At 36.0% G+C, this 22826-nt stretch overlaps 1 long non-coding RNA gene across 7 annotated transcripts in view; it reads right to left on the reverse strand.

The window, feature by feature from the left end:
* Positions 1 to 22826, reverse strand: part of LOC146403579 (uncharacterized) — a 408191-nt gene that overhangs the window by 325780 nt on the left and 59585 nt on the right. Inside the window, exons 2-3 of one of the 7 annotated variants that reach the window (XR_014804476.1) lie at positions 21818 to 21877; positions 20385 to 20483 (exon numbers count right to left, since the gene is read on the reverse strand). The exons of 5 other annotated variants lie outside the window; for them this stretch is intronic. This is a non-coding gene — a long non-coding RNA (uncharacterized LOC146403579). Of the gene's footprint in view, positions 1 to 11898; positions 15704 to 20384; positions 20484 to 21817; positions 21878 to 22826 lie in introns of those variants that run through there. One more of the 7 variants, XR_014804458.1, reaches the window with a different exon arrangement.

A 22826-nucleotide genomic window follows, 5' to 3' on the forward strand; every position in this document is an offset into this window, starting at 1 on the left:
ACACAGTAATGCCCACACAGGTATAGGACTTGGTTTCTTGATGACATTAGGTGTCTGCATCGAGTGAAAGAGAGTTGCATTTTGGCTCTTTCCAAAATGGCTTGTACTTAAGACAGAAAAATGATGATTATTCTTATGACAGGAAGGATCAGATAATCTTATTTCATCATCTACTTACTCTTTAAGTGGTTTTCCTCTCTTGAACTGCAGATTAGTAACATTTACACTTACTGCTTAGCTATACATAAAATAATCTCATAGCATATGACCAATATTCAAATATTTACTGAGTAAAGACTATGTGATGATTTTTTTTCCCCAGGAACTAAGATCACCTGGTCAGTTGATGGGGTTCTGGTAAACTACTGTGAATTACATTGCTGATTTCAAATGAGTTTCCATCCAGGCTGTTCAAGTACATGATACCTGCAGCTTTTTGGTATCTCTGATTTATCATACCTTCAGCAATTAGAAAAATCAAACTGAATGCTCAGTTTAACATATTCACTCCATAAGCAGCCTGCACAATAAATGACAAAGCTTACAGATTCATTAGCTCCTCCATACAAAACAGGGTTTTGGACAGAAAACTCCAGAATTTCTGTAAATTATTATAAATTACAATGGGAAATTGTTTCTGCTGGGTTTGCTTTTTTTTTTTTATTTTTTTTAAGGGCCACTAATGTAGGGCTGCATTTTGTTGGTTAGATTAATAATCTTTGATTTATCTTCTTCAAATGTGAGAAAGCAAGTCCTGGGGGGGGGGGTCTGGTTTATATCACTGGAATAAAACAATGGTATAATCTGCAATCCTCTATTTCGTTACAGTTATTTCAAGACTGGCCTGTTTCCCCTTCTCTTTCAGTACAAAGCTGTTTTGATTACAGGAGGGGTGGTGGTGGAGGTGATGGTAGAGGTGGAGATGGGGTGTGTGTACGTGTGTGTGTGAAGGAGGTAGGGTGGGTGAGGGGGTAGGAAGCAGCATACATGGACTGTATTTGTTAATCTGCTTATAAACCTAACAGATTTTTTTAGCTGAAATTTCGCCAGTGTTAATTGTACATGCAGAATTCACACTGGGAAAATCTCCTTGGGAAAAAAAAAAAAAAAAGATAAAGTGCACAGCCGGCCTATTATGTAAGATGTTTATTTTCATCCAATCCAACCCACCATAGGCAGAAGAGAAAATAGGCCAGCACTTCTGACCAGTGACATCACCTCATCATCAAGAGAAAGCAGGAAAGGCTGATCACCATATTGTTAGCAAAGAGGACAATTTTCTCCCACAACTGTTTCTCTTGCGGAAACCTTTATTCCTGAGATAGTGATCTCATTCCCCTCTGATATTGCTTTCTTCAGATTCTGTAATAACAGTGAAGCTACCTAGATTTCAGTTCTTGTACAAAGCACATCAACACTTATTTCAGTACTTTTTCAATGGGTCTCCAAACTTTAAACGACTGGATCATTTTAGCAGAACACCCACATCCTAAGGAAACTGTCAGGGGAGGGAGGATAAGTATCTTGATATTTAATATTATGCAGCATTTTATAGTGCACTGGGTAATGTGCTTTTCAGAATGCCTTCTTTCTCAGACTGCTTTGTTTTGTAATATTTAAGTAGATAAGTTTGTATTTATTTCATCAATACTAAGAATTAAATGCACAGTTTTAAAAAATGTGTCATAAGCAGCTTATCATCTCTTTTACAATATAGACAGCATTACAATTTATACAGAGTGAAGTGGATGAAATTGTATGTGTTTGTGCATGTGTGCTCAGTTTTTTTCTATTAATTTAAAATTAAAAGGAAACAAAATATGACCCATTTTATTTTAGAGGTTGATTCAGATAAACTTAGAAAATACACCACAATAAAACCAATCACTCTGGTTTTGCTTATAATAGCGTTGGCGAAATGTCTTCACTCTGTTAAGGGGCACGCTTCAGGATCATTCTGGTTATCCACTTTTTAATACTGTCTATTCTTATTTCATTCTCCCTCTAGAGGAAATCAGTGGTATTACAATTCAAACTTTTAAATCTAATAGACCAGCAGGCCTGACTGAAATACAATCATGAGAATAATTCCTTGATTTCATTTATATTTAACTTAACTAAGTCCTAGACACCATTATCTTTTTTTTTTTTTTTTTTGCTGAGACAAATAGGAAATTTATTCTATACTCTATCCCATTTTGCATGGCTTTCATCTTTACTATTTAGTATTATCTATTACATTTCAATTTTTAAGTATTAGCATTATATTAAAATTGTAGACACCATTATCTTAAATAGCTCTAAGTTTTCAGCATATTTTTATTTAAGATAGAGTGTCAGTATCTTAAGGGTTTTTTTCGTTGTTGTTTTTGTTTTCATTTTTGGGTTTTTTGTTTTTGTTTTTGTTTGTTTTTTAATAGCAAAACCAAAATCTTAAGCCTGGTGAAGAGTAGTTTTATTGGGAAAGGTATAGGTACTGAACTAGATTAGTGGTTCAGTGTCTAATACAATGAGTGATGTGTACTTGTGATTCCATCAGTCTGATTACTGTCAACTGGGATTCACATTACATCTGCTCTGTGCTTCTTTGAGGGCACTGGCTGCGATTTATTGTTGTATATATTGACTATAGCAATAATAAGTGTCGCAGTACCCTGAATATATAACGGTCAAATATTAACACTTAGACAAAAATATCCATCTTTCAGCTGAAGATGAGTATAGGAAAGGGGCTCCCTTCTCTTCTTTTTAGAGCCATGAAGAGGTTGATTTGGAGAAACCTATTTCCTCTTTTACCTCCAGTAGTGTGAGGATCAAAAAGTATATATTCATTGCCTACAATGCGACTGACTCATAGTAAATTCCTTTTCTCTTCCATATTTGTAATCAAAATTCTCTGACTCAGGTTGTGAAGTAAAAACATAAAAATTTGTAAAACTTTTCAGGAGAGTTTCCTCATTTTCTGATACACCTTCTTCTACACTTGTGCTTTAAATTTTAGAGCCATGGCATGATTGTGTCTTCCAAATGTGGCTACTGCACTCCTGCAGAAATGCAAGTCGTGGAAGGGCAGTCTAGATGGACACAAAGCTGTGATGTACGTGTATTTCATATGGAGCTGCGTCTGTGCTGCAATATAGAAGGAAAAGGAGTGACGGGTAACTCTTTATGTTTTGACCTGTAAAGAAGCTGGGCAGAGAAAGTTTAAAAAAGCAAGATACGGTGTAATATAACCAGGCATATTAGAGTTGCATTCTAAAAGCCTAGAAAATTTGTGAAACTATTTGCAGGAAGGTGAGATTATGTGGAACTTTGGGAACCTTTTTTTCCCTCTGTACTGCATGAATGAAAATAGATAATATACAAGGTAAAATTCAATAGATAATATACAAGGTAAAATTCTAGAAGAGGATGGTAAGTCTGTCTTCTACTTCCAAACTTCAGTACCTTAATTTTCTCACCCAAACAACCATTGTATACTTTTTATCATCTTTTTAAGATTTTTTTATGCACGATATATAAATAAGCATATATATGCACAGAAACATGTATATAATTGATTCTTATTATTCACAGTATTCGTGTTCTATAGTGTCTCTGTGAACAATGAATTAGCAACTACTGTATCATTTGCTGCTCCTACAGAAAATGCGGTGTTGGGTTCCTGCGAGCCTCTCGTCACAACATTGTCATCAATCAGTCAATACATAACTTGTTTTACGTATATTCCTATTTAAAGACACGTTAAGAATGACTCATTAATATCGAACTTACAGCCAACAGCACTATCACTCATGCCCTAATGAGTTTTCTAACACACACATTTTCTCTTTAAAGCACATTCCTGTGCTCAGGAATACTAGACAGCACTGCAGCATTATGCTTGGGGTCATTTTAAACAGCAAAATTGCCAGTCAAAGGAATCAAAAATGAGAAATATCAGGCATTAAGTAGACCATAAAAAGGACACTTGTTTATAGCATGAGGGCAGAAACAAGTAGTCAGAGCATTGCTTTGTTTAACCTAGGAAGTTCTGTGAGTATTGATTTGGGGGATTATAAAGTAAATTTTACCAAACAGACCAATATACAAATAATGAAGAACGACACTGTGTGTATGTGTGTGTGTGTGCGTGCATGTGCATGTATATGCATATACCTCCTTTATCACATACTGGAAACATATTACATACATTTTTCTAAACATTGCTCAGTATTTACTAACACAGATTCTGAAGTCAGACTCTCTGGGATGAAATTCTAACATTAATATTTACTAGCAGTATGACCTTGAGCAGGTTACCTAACTTTTCTGTGCCTCTGTTAAACCTACCTATAATATGGGAATTCTAAGGGTCCCAAATTAAGGGGGTTGCTGTGAGGATCAAATAAGTTAATATGCAAAAATCACTTAGGACATGCCTATTTATTCTGCTATCATTTAAGAGTATATTTGGGGGACTATTCCTTACTAGTCGACATAGTGTGCCCGCATTTTTTTTTAAAACAAAATACTATTACACTGTGTGGCTACATCATCATGTTTTAACCTCCTGCCCACAGAACACATTTAGATAACTTCCTATCTTTTGCTTCAGTACGAATCTTGGAACACATTTCCATATGCATACGTGGAAATCTATCTCTGTGCATTTTAAATTTTGATGTGCATTACCACATTTCTCTCCAGGATTTGTTAAAATAATCATGTATAGCCAGGGGAGGGGGAAGGTATTTCCTTTCCATATAAAGAAAGAAAACAATGACTCTCAGTTCTTACATTTTGCTCAAATGCAAAGAAAAAAAATTATCTCGCACATTAATTTGAATAAATGATCCCTTCATCGTGTACTATGTCAGGGCAAGTGACACAGTAATGACATTTTATGTCCCCCACTGTTTCGGTTTTCAAAGCTCTATAAGGTTTGCAAATACTTTGCAGATTATATGAGTCCTCTCGAAGCCCACCAATACAGAATACTGTATCAGTCCAATAAGATTTACTCTCAGTTAAGTAGGAATAAAATGATCATTTCCTCTGCTTGGTGCTCCTCTTTACATTAGTCAGCTTCCAATAAAGTCACTTGATTATTACATTATTTAGGAAATGAAATAGGAAAAGCAGAATAATTGATACACATTGTGCTTTATAGACACCAGTACTGTCAGTAGAAACTTAGGGGAGAAAAATTAAATCTTGTTTAAAAGGATTTTTTTTTTTTTTTTTAAGGCAGAGAGCTTTAAGAGCTTTCACAAAAGTCATTCTAACACAAAGAAGTCTTCTGGCTTCTTCAGTGTTTCCACCTTAATGCTGCCTGCCTGCCTCCCTCCCAAACCATTATAGAACAAACATGATTGGATTTTTGCTTCCTTTTACAACTTCTTTAGGGTAGATTATGTTTCACTTCTTTTATTTATTTATTTTCCTTTAAAAACATTCATTAATCTCTTTATAAGCAATCACAAAGAGATCTAATCAGGCTGTGGAGACAAGAGCTGCAATAACTGAGTCGAGGTCCATTTTTAACAAGGGACGGATGTCACTGGAAGCTCTCTTTGGGACTGGGAAAAGGTTCTAGAAAATAGTCTGAGTCACTCTTATTAGGAGAGCCAGGGAGGAGAGCAGCTGTGCAAAATTAGTACCAGTATCTCTCTTCACTCCATTTTAAACTTTTCGAAAGATTTTTTTCTGGTCAATTCTTCCTGAGAAGGGCAACCTAATCAGACATAATCTTTGCTTTTAGAGGTTACCATGGTGACTGGCCAGGACAGAGGCTCTTCTCTCAGCATCATAAACACATTTTGTATGGTGCTAAATTAGCCTTGTATACCATCACAGTATTTCTTTGAGCAATAAAACAAATAGGGAACAGTGAAATTGTTCACAGCAATCAGAAATGATATTTCCCCATATTGATTTTTTTTCCTTTCTTTTTTGCCCTTTCTTATCTGTGCCACATCTCTTTGAAGTATACATCAAGGCTTCATGCTTATTACAGGGGGTAAAAATACAGTGAATCTTAAAAAGAAAAAAAAATATGGACCAGGATAGTCTAGATGAAGAAAGATTTACCTACCACTTATGTTCTGTTCAAGCGAAAGACTTTTTCACTCACCAAGGCTGACAAGTAATGAGAGTAGTACCGAAAATCAGAAGATGCTTCTGTGGCTAAATGAATATAAGGGGAGTCCCTAACTGGTGGAATAGATGAAACAATGCATACTATTTTTTTTAAATGAACTTTATTCTTTAGAGCAGTTTTAGATTCAGAGCAAAAAACAATGGGTATAAGTACAGATAATTCCTGTATAATCCCTGACCCCATAAATGAAGAGATTTCACCACCACCAATATCCCCTACCAGAGTGATACATTTGTGATAACTGATGAACTTATACTGACACATCCTTACCATCCAAAGTTGTACATCCAATGGGGTTTGGACAAATGTGTAATGACTTATATACACCACTGCAGTGTCCTACAGAGTATTCTCACTGCTCTAAAAACCCTCTGTACTCTGCCTGTTCATCCCTCCCCACTCACCCTCCTAACCTCTGACAACCACGGATCTTTCCACTGTCACAGTTTTGCCTCTTTCAGAATGTCATACTGTTGGAATCATATAGTAAGCAGATTGGCTTCTTTCACTTAGTAATACGGCTTTTAAGTTTTTAGGCTTTTTTCTTTCTTTTTTTTTTTTTTTTTTTTTTTTTTGCTTTTTAGGGCCACACCCATAGTATCGGAAAGTCCCCATGCTAGGGGTCAAAGCAAAGCTACAGCTGTTGGCCTGCACCACAGCCGTAGCAATGTGGGATCTGAGACGCGTCTGTGACCTACACCACAGCTCACAGCAACACTGGATCTAAGGCAGGGCCAGGGATTGAACCTGCATTCTCATGGATTTTAGTTGGGTTTGTTAACCACTGAGCCACTTAGGGGAACTCCCAGCATTTTTTCTTTTTTTTTAAAGAAAAGGAAATCCCACATTTCTCTTCTACCATACTGATCAATTCTCTTTCCTAAGGCTTCTGAGGCTTATGAACAAGTTTAACTAGTCAGAAAATGCCAAGCACAAGGAGTTTAGAATTTGAAATCAACTTCTCGAGTGAAAAAAAAAAAAGAGAGAGAAAGAAAATATTACAAAAAGAGAGAAATCAAAACATCACCATGGCCGCTGCCACCACCAAAAGTCAAGGAGGCAAGAGAATGATTGACCTGGAGTATATAAGCTTTAGAAAAGTAGATAATGGCAGAGAGGAGACTCTAGCAGTGAGGGAGGTGGGTGAAGGATTCCTCAGCTGAAAATTCTGAACCCTCCAAGGCTCACAAATGTGCTTGTCCAGCGGCTGATGAAGCAGGGAGAAATCCTCTACGCCTCCACCCCAAGTTGCTCAGAGAGTTGTTAACGCTCTGTTTACTGGTAGGTATGATTCAGTGCTAGGTCTGAAGTTTTCTCCAATGCCCTGATTAAAATTAATCGCCTTCTTGGTGCCCCCAAAGCTCTTTGTTTATGACTCATGCAGGTAGATTAATCATTTTGGGTTTCACATTACTGTTATTTATGCTCCAGTCTTCTTCTTCACTAGACTGCAAATCCCTTTAGGAAGGGAATCTTGTTTTTCTTCAAGTTCTTTTTATGCAAAGCACCTTACAAACAACAAATGTTCAGTAAACATAGGTGAAAAAAACTGAGTTTGAGTCTACAGGTATATGATACGATTTTTTTTCCTTCTCTACCAAAAGGCTATCTATAGATGACAAAGACTAAGCCAATTTTACTGTTGTCTGACATAAAAAATGGCTCTGACATATAAAAACATGGTAGGTAAACATGCTGAAATACCACCTTTTCTCTTCTTACAATTCCCCTACAAGTCTTTCTGGGTTTTGGTTTACAAAATGCCTAATGCCAAGGAGGAGTTGGAAAGGACAGATCATCTTGAAATAAACTAGCACACAAAAAACAACCCCCACCATATACCTTTATTAAAAGAACTCTGAGCTAGAGCTGAGGAGACATGGTAAGCTAAATACAGAGGTCCATGTGTCCCCAAAGCAGACCCAAGACCCAAGAAGGCCACAGACCCAAGAAGGAAAGAGCTGTGAGGCATACAAGATAGATGGCCCCATGTGCAGTCTGAAAAAATAGAAATAAAAAATAAAAAGATCCATGCCAGAATCACAGCTCGCTCAGTACAGCAGAGTATCCTTGGGTCTGAAGGGCACCAGGTAGATGGGGATAAGGGAGGGTCCAGTGAAAATCAGTGTGAATAAATGTCTGAAAATCAATTTTTCCTCCTTTCCCACATGCACCTTCTATCCTCCCATCGACCTTGCTTGTGTGATAGATACCTGGACCTAAAGTTGTAGTATGACCACAAGGGAGAAATCCTAAAAGTTTAGGAGGTTAAGGTTCCAATCAGTGGTGTAATGAGTGTTTTGGATAAGAAATTAAGTTGAATTATAGAAGTCATATTTTGTTACTTAGACAATTGTATTTACGGACTGAGATGCTTGTTGTTTCCGAAATCTGAGGATAGGGATGAGACTCCACTCTTGAATCTCCATACTTCTGAACAAATAGGACAAATGATGAGGTCTTTGAGTCAATAGTTTGAAATGAAAAGAGAAACAACTCAGTACCATTCACTGAGTTTCTCATTTATTCACCTGAATCTCTGAAGTCAATAGAATTTAGCCTTAGATTATCACTCTCAAAACATATCCCCACTTGGAGTTAGGTGAAATTTTGTAAGACAAATAAAAATGAGTTCTGAATACTACCAAGTGCATGTTCGTGTTTATTCCTGAAAGCATTTTGTAGGAAACAGTTTCCAGTGCAGATGAAAGGGTTGAAGCTGTTTATCATAAAAGCCTGAAGCTGAGGGAGGCAGTCATGACACTGCTTTGTCAGGCAGTAGCTGTGTCGCGCTCTTCATGACGAGACAACAAAATGAGAAATACATGGGGTTGACTTTTTTGGTACTACCTTTTGAAGACTCAAGAGAATAATACAATGAATATAGTAATAACAAAACCTATCTTTTCAAGCACCGTAACTCATTCTTCCCTCACACTTATTTATTGGTAGAGTACCCTCCTCCCACCTCCTCTCACACTATTTCATAGAAAAAGTGTGACCAAAAATCATGGTCCCCACATACACAGACAAATACTCTTCTTTTATCTTTGAGTCCCCCGCCATTTGTGCTCTGTCTGATCTCAACTCCAATCTAAAAGCTTTATCATGGCAAATGACACCATTTCTTATCCCTTTTCCTGCTTTATTTCCTAACTCAACCATATCCTTTCACTACGTGCAGCAGTTGTGTTAAGTAACACCCTTTCCTTAATCATGGCATGTGACTCACACTTTTTCATATGCACCTTGCTTTGCCTGCGGTTTCCTGCATCTATTCCTCAGCCGTCCTAAAACTCAAAAAGGTTAACCAAAATATCTCCTGTATGCATTCCTTACTTTCTCCCCTCCTGTTCCAGGCGGAACTGTCCACTTTCTGTGTGGCCCTACTATACCACACATCATTTATTCATTCATTCTTCACGTATGTGCCAGACGCTGTCATACTGAGGGAAGAGATTCATGCTTGCAATGACCATGCATACTTATTATATCTACAGTTTGGACATGAACTTAATCCCTTGTACAATACACACTTACTGTATCTGTAGTTTAGACATGAACTTAACTGCCCTTCTCACTCTACTATATTAAAGATTATTGAGACTGATACCATGTTTGTGTTTCGTTTATTCATTGTTGGGTTCCCTAGCACCACATGTGGGGGCTGGGACCTAGCAGGCATTAAATACATGTATAGATTTCAAATTCTCCTCTTGCCATAAATAATAAAGTGGAGTCCCTTAAAGATTTCTTTTTTTAAAAAGTTACATTTTTAAATTGAAAAAAATCTAATGTATGCTATAAAATTTAAGCAATAGAGAGGTAAAAAATTCAATGATTTCTTCACCACTATAATCTCCCCACATTAACCACATTAACAATATATTTTTTTGGTCTTTTTTCTGCCTTTTTCTAGGGCCGCTCCCATGGCATATGAAGGATCCCAGGCTAAGGGTCTAATTGGAGCTGTATCTGCTGGCCTATGCCAGAGCCACAGCAACGTGGGATCCAAGCTGCATCTGTGACCTACACCACAGCTCATGGCAAAGCCAGATCCTTAACTCACTGAGCAAGGCCAGGGATCAAACCCGCAACCTCATGGTTCCTAGTCGGATTCGTTAACCACTGAGCCACGACGGGAACTCCAACAATATTTTTGTACTCTCCTCTCTATCCCTCATACGAAGCTGTAAAATATATATAGGGATCTTATGTGCATATTTTAGAAAAGTGCAACACGTATCTTCATGAGGGAAATCTATCTGTAGTTTTTTCAGTAATATTTTGGCAAAGTTTTAAACTACAAACATAATTTATTTACTAAATATAGGGCTAGGAGTGGAGTTCCTGTCGTGGCTCAGTGGTAACAAACCTGACTAGTATCTAGGAGGATGCAGGTTTGATCCCTGGCCTCGCTAAGTGGGTTAAGGGTCCATTGTTGCCGTGAGCTGTGGTATAGGTCGCAGACATGGTTCAGATCTGGTATTGCTGTGGCTGTGGCACAGGCCAGCAGCTGCAGCTCTGATTCCACCCCCTAGCTGGGGAACTTCCAAACATTGCACCTGTGGCCCTGTGGGAAAAAAAAAAAAAGAGCAAATAAATAAATAAATACAGGGCTATTTTTAGGTCATCTTTTTTTAAAAATGAGTTTTGGTAGTTCATGTCTTTTAAAAATCTTGCCCATTTAACGTAAGTTTAGAATTCATTAGCATAAAAATATTCTTCATATTTTCACATACCCCCTATTCTGTGCAGATTCTGAGTGTATTTCTCAAAAAAATTAAAAGTAGAATTACAATACAATCAAGCAATTCTACTTCTGGGTATATACTGAATTGAAAGTAGGGTCCTGAAGAGATATTTGTACACCAATGTTCACAGTAGCGTTATTTATAACAACCAATCATGAAACCCACGTAAATGCCCATCAAGAGATGGATGGATGAACAAAATGTATATACATAGAATAGAATATTACTCAGTCTTAAAGAGGAAATTCTGCAACATGCTACAGCATGAATAAACCTTGAAGACACTATGCTAAGTGAAAAAAAAAGACAGTCAGGCAGAAAAAATATTGTATGATTCTACTTACGTGAGGTACTTAAGAGTAGACAAGATGATAAAGGCAGAAAATAGAATGGTAGTTACCAGGGTCTGGGAAAAGGGAAGAATAGAAAATTTTTTATAGGCAAAACATTCTCTGACATCAACCTTACAAATATTTTCTCAGGTCAGTTGCCCAAAGCAACAGAAATAAAAGCGAAAATAAACCAATGAGACCTAATCAAACTGACAAGATTTTGCACAGCAAAGGAAAAAAAAAAAAAAAAACAAAACATATCCTGCTACTTTGCTGAATTTATTAATCAGTTCAAATAGTTTTTGGGTTGAGTCCTTAGGGTTTTCTATGTATAGTATCATGTCATCTGCATACAGTGAGTTTTATCTCTTCTCTTCCTATACGGATGCCTTTTATTTCTTTTGTTTGTCTAATTGCTGTGGCTAGGACTTCCAAAATTATGTTGAAGAGCAGTGGTGAGAGTGGGCATCCCTGTCTTGTTCCAAATTTGAGTGAGAAGGCTTTCAGTTTTTCTCCAATGAGTATTATATTTGCTGTGGGTTTATCATAAATGGCTTTGATTATATTCAGCAATGTTCCCTCTATACCCACTTTGGCGAGGGTCTTGATCATGAATAGATGTTGGACTTTGTCAAATGCCTTTTCTGCGTCTATGGAGATGATCATATGATTTTTTACTTTTTTTTTGTTAATGTGTTGTATGATGTTGATTGATTTGCGTATGTTGAACCATCCTTGTGAACCTAGGATGAACTCTACCCGGTCATGGTGTATAATTTTTTTGATATGTTGTTGGATTCGGTTGGCTAAGATTTTGTTGAGAATTTTTGCATCTATATTCATCAATGATATTGGGCGATAGTTTTCTTTTTTGGTGGTATCTCTGTCTGGTTTTGGAATGAGGGTGATGGTGGCCTCATAGAATGTCTTTGGGAGTCTTCCTTCTTCTTCAGAAGTCAGTTGCTTTTCTGTATACCAGCAATGAAATATTAGAAAAGGAATACAAAAATACGATACCTTTTAAAATTGTACCTCACAAAATCAAATACCTCGGAATACACCTGACCAAACAGGTAAAGGACCTATATGCCGAGAACTATAAAACTTAAATCAAAGAAATCAAAGAAGATATAAAGAAATGGAAAGATATTCCATGTTCCTGGATTGGGAAAATCAATATTGTAAAAATGGCCATACTACCCAAAGCAATCTACAGATTCCATGCAATCCCTATCAAATTACCCCTGACATTTTTCACAGAACTAGAACAAACAATCCAAACATTTATATGGAACCACAAAAGACCCAGAATCACCAAAGCAATCCTGAGAAACAAAAACCAAGCAGGAGGCATAACTCTCCCAGACTTCAAGAAATACTACAAAGCCACAGTCATCAAAACAGTGTGGTACTGGTATCAAAACAGACAGACAGACCAATGGAACAGAATAGAGAACCCGGACATAAACCCTGACACCTATGGTCAATTAATCTTTGACAAGGGAGGCAAGAACATAAAATGGGAAAAAGAAAGTCTATTCAGCAAGCATTGCTGGGAAACCTGGACAGCTGCATGCAAAGCAATGAAACTAGAACACACCCTCACACCATGCACAAAAATAAACTCAAAATGGCTGAAAGACTTAAATATACGACAGGACACCATCAGACTCCTGGAAGAGAACATAGGCAAAACACTCTCTGACATCAACATCATGAATATTTTCTCAGGTCAGTCTCCCAAAGCAATAGAAATTAGAGCAAAAATAAACCCATGGGACCTCATCAAACTGAAAAGCTTTTGCACAGCAAAGGAAACCCAAAAGAAAACAAAAAGACAACTTACAGAATGGGAGAAAATAGTTTCAAATGATGCAAATTGACAAGGGCTTAATCTCTAGAATATACAAGCAACTTCTACAACTCAACAGCAAAAAAGCCAACAACCCAATGGAAAAATGGGCAAAAGACCTGAATAGACATTTCTCCAAGGAAGATGTACAGATGGCCAACAAGCATATGAAAAAATGCTCAACATCGCTGATTATAAGAGAAATGCAAATCAAAACTCCCATGAGATACCACCTCACACCAGTCACAAAGGACATCATTAATAAGTCCACAAATAACAAATGCTGGAGGGGGTGTGAAGAAAAGGGAACCTTCCTGCAGTGTTGGTTGGAATGTAAGCTGGTACAACCCCTATGGAGAACAGTATGGAGGTACCTTAGAAATCTATACACAGAACTACCATGTGACCCAGCAATCCCACTCTTGGGCATATATCCGGACAAAACTTTCCTTAAAAAAGACACATGCACCTGCATGTTCATTGCAGCAGTATTTACAATAGCCAAGACATGGAAACAACCCAAATGTCTATTGACAGATGATTGGATTAGGAAGATGTGGTATATATATGGAATACCACTCAGCCACAGAAGAGAACGAAATAATGCCATTTGCAGCAACATGGATGAACTAGAGACTCTCATACTGAGTGAAGTCAGAAAGAAAAAGACAAATACCATATATCACTTATATCTGGAATCTAGTATACAGCACAAATGAACCTTTACACAAAAAAAAGAAAATCATGGACTTGCAGAATAGACTTGTGGTTGCCAAGGGGGAGGGGAAGGGAGTGGGATGGATTGGGAGCTTGGGGTTAACAGATGCGTACTATTGCCTTTGGAATGCATTAGCAATGAGATCCTGCTGTGTAGCACTGGGAACTATGTCTAATCACTTATGATGGAGCATGATAATGTGAGAAAATATAACGTATACATATATGTGTAACTGGGTCACCATGCTGTAGAGTAGAAAAACAATTGTATTGGGGAAACAACAGCTTAAAAAATTTAAAAATTTTAAAAAAGAAAATTATTGTTTAATGGCTATAAGGTTTCAGTTTTACAAGATGAAAAAAGTTAAAGGGATAGGTGGTGGTATTGGTTGCTCAACAATGTGAATATATTTAATAATATTGAACTGTAAAGTTAAAAATGGTTGATAGTTAATTTTATGTTATGTGTATTTTACCACCATTTTTAGAAATTTTCAATACCTGGGAGTTACTATCTTTAATTTTAAGCTTTGTGCCCACAAACCTAGAAAAATGTCTAGAATGATACAGTATCTTGAAAAGCATCATTAGACACAAATTTTCCAACCATCTTCAAGATACTAATAGACATTTTCTCTATCCAAAGACAAATTAAATTGAAGTCCTAAATCAGGAGGAAGTAGCAGAAATGAACTGAGCAGAAAATGCTCATAGTAATAGTGGCCTATATTCTTCCAGGTAACATTTAAAATTTTTAATTTACTCTCATTTATGTGGGAGGTACTATATATTAACCAGAGGTAAATACTGTTTTTTTCTAGTAAGGCAGGCAAACTAAAACACCAGGAAAACTCCTATTACACCAACCATTATGCCCTACATCGAAGTCTTAGATAATCAGAAAATAACTGGAATCAGGAGATCAAACAGCACCCAAGATACAGGAGAGAGAAGCATTCTCATAATGACAGGTCGCCCGTAAAGGCCACCAAGGAGACTCTACCCAATGTATTTATGGGTGAATATCTGAACTGCATAGATTTCTTTTAAGGAAGAGTATACAGAAATCACACACAAAAAAAGCTGCGACATTAAAAAACCTGGAAAACATAACACTCAGTAATGCAGAAGAGGAAATATATATCGAGTGTATACATATACACAGGTACATAAATATATATGTATTTGCCTGTATATAGATGTTTATTATGAGGAAAAAAACCAATTTTAAAAATGATACTGATTGAAAGCGATTGTTCAACAAAGCTCTACATATTTAATGTACATTACTTATTAAAATTGACATGAAAATTATGATATTATTCCCATTTTATAAAAAGTTATCAGTAACATGCTCATAGACATAAGGATTTGAAAAAGGTAAGATGGGCTACAAACTTGGGTAGCCTGATTCCAGAGTCTGAGCTCTTAGAAAAGTTGAAAGCAATTGCCATATGATCGCAAAAAAATTCTAAGATAGTGAAGTGTAATGAGTTAAAAATGAGATAATACAAATGGAGGCAGTGGAAAAACAGGTGAAAATTTGACAGACAACAAAAGTCTTAAAGTTTTGTGAGGTAAGGAAATGTTTAAGGACATTTAAAAGCAGCAAAATTAAAATTAGCATTAGAAACAATAAATCATAGAATCAAATTTTCAGAAATATGTGATATACAGGAAAAACAAAAAAGGAAAAAAGTTCCGAGTCTAGAAATAAAAGATGAAAACTGTGAGAGAATTTGCTAGCTATGAGACTTCTCTAGAGAAGGGAGAATACAGACACAATACACGAATACATAACACTCACCTCCAGACCAGCTGAACAGGACGGATACAACCAGAATTTGCACGATTTCGGCATAATTTCAATTCTTAAGCATAAAATTTTTGAGAACCTCTGAGCATGCTGCAAAAGAACTTGTCAGTAAATATTTATTTTGCAGCAAAGAATTTAAACTAATGCATAGTTGTGAACAGTTAACATGGAACTCTAAACATGCATATAGTTTGTGTCTTTATATTTGCAAGAATCATTTTTGTACAGATTTCTATATATGAAATTTCTATTGATGAAATATATGCTAGGTAGTATGCTCTAAGGTTCCAGTGTATTTATCTCATTAGTTTCTCATAAACCCTCCATTGACAGATAAGGAAACTAAGTGAAGGAATGTTAAACAATGCGTTAAAGATTATACTTAATAGGTGGTAAATGAGAATTCAAAGACTTCATAGTGAGAATCTAAGGTCTCCCTATGAACATTAAATTATAATCAGTATCTTTATTCTAGCTCTATTTGACAAACAGTAACAATACTTAATATAAGCAAAGAATCTTGTTCTTTTCATAGCATTTTTTCATATTTTAATCTCATTTATCTGAGTATTCACACCATTTTTCTGGAGGAACAACTGCTATCATTATTCATAAATAAAGAAATTGAGGCTCAGAGACGTTTAAATGACTTCTAAACCTTAGTATCTAGTGGAGAGAGAGGAATCAAGCCTAGCTCTTCTGATATCCCAATTTCTATTCTATCACCATATTTCTTATACCACCAGTGTCTTCTGTCATAATTCACCCAGAGGTTCCCCAGCAGCTTAAATAAGATCAGCAGACTATAGGATAAAAAATATTCAAATTGACGCCAGGAGAATATTGGGATGACAATGATCTGATTGATACAATTGCCCTGCCATATTCTCAGCTCATTATAGAGCCACACAACAGTCTTAGAAATTAAATCGTGGGACCATAATCAGAAAATTCAACTTTGGGAACTCTACAAACTGTAAACTCCCTGCATTTTAACTGTTTCCACCACAATCCAGACTGACACCAATGTAGAAGTCATCCAAAACCTATGTTCATTATGTCCAATAATACAGGGAGAAATACTGCTTCTTAATGTGATGCCTCTAGTCAAGGGAGTTATGTTTAAGTCTCAAGGTGTAGAGGAAGAAAAGAAGGACGGGAGGAAGGAAGGGGAAGCATACACACAAAGGGAGGTTTTAAATAGAAGCAACTGATTACCATGCCCTTTAGTCCATCTCTGCAGGAATTCTTCTCTTATTCCAAAAGAACTCCTGCATATTTCAGTTCAACTTTTTTTTTCAATTCTAAAAGAACTCCTGCATATTTCAGTTCAACTTTTTTTTTCAATTCTATTTGAGAAATTGAAATGTTAGGTTTGTTTTTCAATAAACTATTTCATATGCTTATACCCACTCTGAGGTCTGTGTTGGTCACCCAGCATTTGCACATCTTCGGTTGAGGGAAGCTCTACTTGCTTCAAACCTGCTTTGTGCTGGCTGCTGAACATACAGAGTTTTATGATATAAATTTCACAGCTGATTCTGAAACTTGCCCCTGAGACCATCTCTTCAGCTGCCCTTCAGTCTGAGACACAAAGCTTTTGGTCTCTAACATTTCTCTATCAAAATAGTTTATATTATCATTATATTTCCACTTCCCTCTCAGAACAATATCATCTATTTGAGCTTTTAGTAGACTTGCATGGTCAAAGGAATCTGGGCCAGAGTAATTAAGTGAAGCAAATGTGACATTTATTGTTGGCAATATGTGAATGAGTAAAGGGGAACGTTTTAGAAGTAAAGTTTTTTTTTTCCCCACAACTAACACATTGCCATATGTTCTTATTTCACACAAATCAGTATTGAGGGAACAACATGAAAGATAAAACTGGGTCAACATTTACATTTCAAGTCAGGTTAGATTTTGCTTTGTCAATTTCTTTGGCCTGGCAATCTAAAAGTTAAAAGATTACTGTCAGCATAAGAGTAAGCCAGTCAAGAAATGGATTCTTCTAGGTAACCCCATGGAACTGTGAGACCCAAATACAGACAAAAAATTTGCAGGGAAGAAGTGATGTCTTGCGTTTTATAAATCTGCCCTTAAATTTATGAGACCAAAAGGATTTATTAAAAAAAAAAAAAAAACTTACTTGAACTTATCACTGTTAAATCTCTGGGTTCAGTTCTCATTTTATAATTGTACGTGTTTCAAATATGTGCCTCTAGGTTAGGTAATGTCCTGTGAGGTTATCCATCTGACTGGTGGCCAAAAATACTGAGTTCTTAGAGAAATGTCAAAGTGTACGTCATGTCTGAAATATATACCATTTCCACACTCTTCTCTAACAATAACTAAAATTTTGCAAAATCATAAATAGACTGAATTTGTGGAGTTTGTGTCAAAGGAGACCGAAACAATTAGGAAACTTTATCTATCTTACAGGAATATCTTAGAAGATTATGAAGCAGGACAAGTTCTTCCTGTTGACTCAGCTGTGTGTGTGTGTATGCATGTTTATGTGCAAGTGTACACACACAAGCATGCCTGCATACATGTGTTTTGGGAGTAGCACTAAGCTAAAATCTCTTTCCTTATTGCTCTTTCATTGTTAGGTCTAATGGATCCCTAACCATTATCAAAAATCTCCTTCATTCTGAAAAGTTTATTTTTACATGTTAAAAAAGAAAGATTTTTGTATTGATAAGCTTCTTTTTATTGTTTATTTTAGCCTTCTTCATGGTCCTAATCTATTTAAATGTTTTGCTTAACACACATCTGAGGATACTGGAGTGGATCTAAGTAAACAGAGAATATAGAATTTGTTTACATCATTCACACTCGTGTCAAAATTCTTTAATGCCTTCTTACTGCCTTTTGGATTAAATACAAGTACTTAATCTTCATGAAAAATATCTATACCGTCAATTTCTTATGACTTTCCCAATTTTAGAGTTTTCTTCCACATTTAGTACCTGTAAGTATGTATTCTTCAATTAATGCTTATATTCTAACAATGTCTATTAGGTCAATTTTTAATTTTTAAAAAATATTTTTGCTAATATTTTGGTCCATTTTTTTTCCTAAAAATTACTTCTAAAGGGTTATTAAAATCTCCATCTATGGCTATGGATTGTTCTATTCTGTTATTTCTGTCAATTTTCACTCCATCTGTTTTGAAGTCCTTTTATCAGGCTGGTACACACTTAGAGTTTTTGTAATTTCTCGACTAATTTACCCTTTTATCATTACGAAATATACATTTTTATCTCTGGTAATATTCCTTGCCATATTTTTTGTCTAATATTAATTTAGCTACACTAGCTCTCTTATGCTTATTGCTGTATTGTTTTAATTTTAACATACCTGTATGGTGTATTTAAAATATGTTTATGGTAAGAAGCATATAGTTGGGTTTGGTTCTTTTATCCAATTTGGAGAAAAATTGTAAGTATTTAATCTACTTACATTTTTTTATTATTTTTTACTTATCTTGAAATCCTTTTAGATTTATAACAAGTTGCAAAAGCAATAATATTACAGGGAATTCGCATATATCTTACAGTCTTATTCCTCTGATAACTTATATAACCACTGTACAATTATCAAAATCAGAAAATTAACACTGGTAGAATACTATTCATTTAAACTATGAACCTTATTTGGATTGCACCAGATTTTCTCCTTATATTCCTTCTGCTACTCTTTCAGGATCCAGTTCAGGATTTAATATCGCATTTATTTTTTGTCTTCTTTTTCTCTTCCAACGTATAATGATTCACAAATCTTTCCTTAAGGATGAAAGAAAAGGGGGCCCTACTGGGAGCGCAGTGTTAGCCTCTGTAACTGGCAGACTGGGAATTAAGCAGTGGAGTGGTCGCAGCCAGATCAGCCTTGGAGGGTGGATGTCTGCGTTGCTGAACCCATACATAAGCTTCATCTCTGCCATCATGGCCCCTTTGTTCACAAGCCCATCGGCTGATGAAAAGGGTAGGTGCAGAAAGAAGCTGACTGATATCCACGGAACAGTTTATTCTATCTACTTTGTTATGAAAATCTTCTGCTACTGAGTTCTCCTTCTTAGGAATGTTCATATGAGACACAAATATCTTCATATCCTTTGCCTATATAAACAAGCCTATCAATATACTTTTCCCCCAAATGTCTTTGTCACCAATTTTCCAGTCATGTTCCTTTTAGGTCCCTGATAATTCAGTCAAACCACTGGCCGCAGCCCATAAATCATTATATAATTGTATCTCTGACCATTAACAACCAGTACGCTGTTACCTATTGTTGAATTGAATGATGGCAATGCACAGCTGTCCCCTTCGCTAGAAATTTTCCTTCAGCCAAATGGAAATACCTTGCCCAGGAAGCACTGCTGCCCATTCCTACATCTGTGAAGTCAGAGCTTGGCAGAGGACTGACTGGCATATTGTCCATAAAACTGCCTACTTCTCTCAAAGCGGGAACAATTCTGTAGTTTAATCTTTTTCCAAAATTTGCCCATGAGATCAGACTGAAACTAGTTTCCATCTGTATCCTTGCTTTCATTTTATCCCCTGCTCTATCCTGCTTCTATCACCTTTTTCCTGAAAGAGGTTCCAAATAAATTACTTGAATAAAAATCCAGACACTAGCTTCTATTTCTAGGGAACCTGAACTAAGATATGAACCATCAGATCATCTATTAAATAAGATGCGTATGTTTACATGGAACATTCATGTATATAAACATGGTATGTTTATATATCTTGTATTCCCCACTTACCAGTCCTGGAAGGCAAGATATGTTCTTTCTTATCTTTGTAGTTAGTCTTTTTATACCCCTTGCATTATCCTATGAACACAGTAGGCCTTCAATAAACAACTTTGGATGTAAAGACAGAAACAAGATAATCATGTAATAATCTTTTCTCAGCAAAGCACTCAATTTATAACAGTTCTGAGGCATATTCTTCATAAATAAATTTTTAATGTATTTTATAGTAGAAAGTTGGCTAATAAAAGACAAGCTCAAATACTAAACCCTCATGGCCTCAATTTCTCACTGAACAGCATCATTTTTATCGTTGTTTCCAAAATGAGATCATTTTTCTCTTTTGCTTTCACACTAACTAGATTTGTTCAAAGATCTGACGTTAATGCCATCAGTCTGGGCTATCGCATGAGTTCTGCTAACTGAGTTTTAAAATATAGACATTAGCATGCCATGGAGGAAGATTTGATCTCATCATGCTATAAATCACTTGTTTTTCTGAGGAGATTGGAAATATGACAGGCAGCTGTGCTTTATCAATGTTTTCATTTATACATTATATCTTTCCTACTTCAAAGTTTGCAGAAGAGGAGTGAGATAATGTGATTAGGTAGCCAAGCATATTCAATGTTCTGAAAACTAGGTCATTGTTGAGATTAACCGATGGATTAAAAGGATTTAGAAAGGTGGTAAATTTTTGATTTGCATATTTTTCTAAAGAGTCTTGACTCTTGTCAATTCCCCCACCCACCATTTACAGAGCAGCAAGCCAAAGCATTACATCTAGCAGTTTAGTAGTTACAAATTACTCTTGCCTGGTTTTTTTTTTTTTTTTTTTTGACCTTGAGTAAATTATCAGTATTTCCACAAAGATTTGTTTTCCATAATCCATCAACTGCACTGCTTTGGGGGCACTGGAAATGAGACAGGAGAGTGCTAATGTGACAGATGAGGACTAAAATAATTAGATGGTGCTCAGTGTAAGGCTACTATATATCTCTCTGGCCAAGCATCCTTTGAAAATGCCTTAAATGCCAATTAAATAAATACTGCTTAGTGATTAGTATTGTTCAATGCCACTCTTCCTTTTGGCATTTTTGACCTTATCAATGGACAAAAAGGTAAATTAATAGCTTTCCACCAGATGGGTGAATATAATTTATTCTGTTGGATTCTTTAGTTCAGCAACTAGCACTGTATTTTATGAATACTATACATCATATACATGTAAAGATCTGAGAAATGGTTCTTTTTAAGAATTTGGAATATGTAAAAAGTTGAAATAATATTCTATTCACTTATTCACTCATTAATTTATTCAATAAAGCAGCTCATGTTCAGTGAAAGAGAGGCACAAGAATAAATGGTTATAATAGAATGAGCACATGCAATAAGAGATATAAGTTTATGATGCACATATGGGACCATAAAGAAAGAACACCTACCCCAAAGGAGGCGGATATCAGGAAAATCTCCCTGGGAGAGATTATGCCAGCGGCTACGTCCTAGAGAATGAATTAGAGACAGTCAGGCAAAGAGTAAAATTAAGAAGAGTCTAGGTAGATTGAGATACGGTAAGAGAGATCAAGAAAATGGACTTCAAGGAGAGAGAAAACACAAGTGAGAAGAGTGGGACAGGCCTAGACGAAGACTTTTGGCAGAAAATTTAAAATAGCGTACTATTTTTTTTTCAATGACAAAAGATATACATGCATGCTGTAATTAAAACAGCTGCTTTATACATTTTTCAGATGGAAAATTTCTGCATTTTCTTATCCAAACAAATCTTTTATCTCTTGGGGCATATGGAATGGGATGGATCCAAGTTTGATTTTTCTGGGACCCTATTTCCTAGGGGAATACTACAGCAATGCAGCAGAGCAGAAGGCAGCTAGCATGAAATGGGTGTGAAGTGACACCAGGTGTTTGGCAGGTCCACACGATGAATCCACTCTGGTTGACAGGCCAAGGATTTTGACCTTTATGGATGACAATGGGAAGTCAATGTATATTTGGAAATTATAAGGAGAAAAAAGACGTGAGGCATTGATGATAAAAGTCCTGGTATGCTACGTATTCAACAATTTTTGAGTTCTGAGTAATAATTATGAGAGATTAGGTAAGGGTAGAATAAACTTAAGTCATTATTTCTATAACCTTGTATCCTAACACAAGTGGAGGTCAGGGGTTTCTATTTTCATTATATTGAACATAATGCTTTTTCTTTCTGGTGAAGTATGTTTTCATTAATACAAAGAATGTCAAAAGGCAGTTTCCTATAGAAAGTAAATAAAAATGAATAAAAATAAATAGTCAAGAAATATTTATTCAGACTCTACAACGTGCCTGGTACTGTGCTTTCCTCTGGATAAATGCTAGGGAATAAATCGTGGAAATGTCTCTTATAAGGGACTTAATACAAACATTGTATAACATAAAACTAAAGCCTGAGTT

Source organism: Sus scrofa, chromosome 5 (assembly GCF_054392235.1).
Source record: "Sus scrofa isolate SSC_HxYL_T2T_F1_AM1 chromosome 5, Sscrofa_HxYL_maternal_Yorkshire_Landrace_v2.0, whole genome shotgun sequence".
In the NCBI taxonomy this organism is placed as follows: domain Eukaryota; kingdom Metazoa; phylum Chordata; class Mammalia; order Artiodactyla; family Suidae; genus Sus; species Sus scrofa.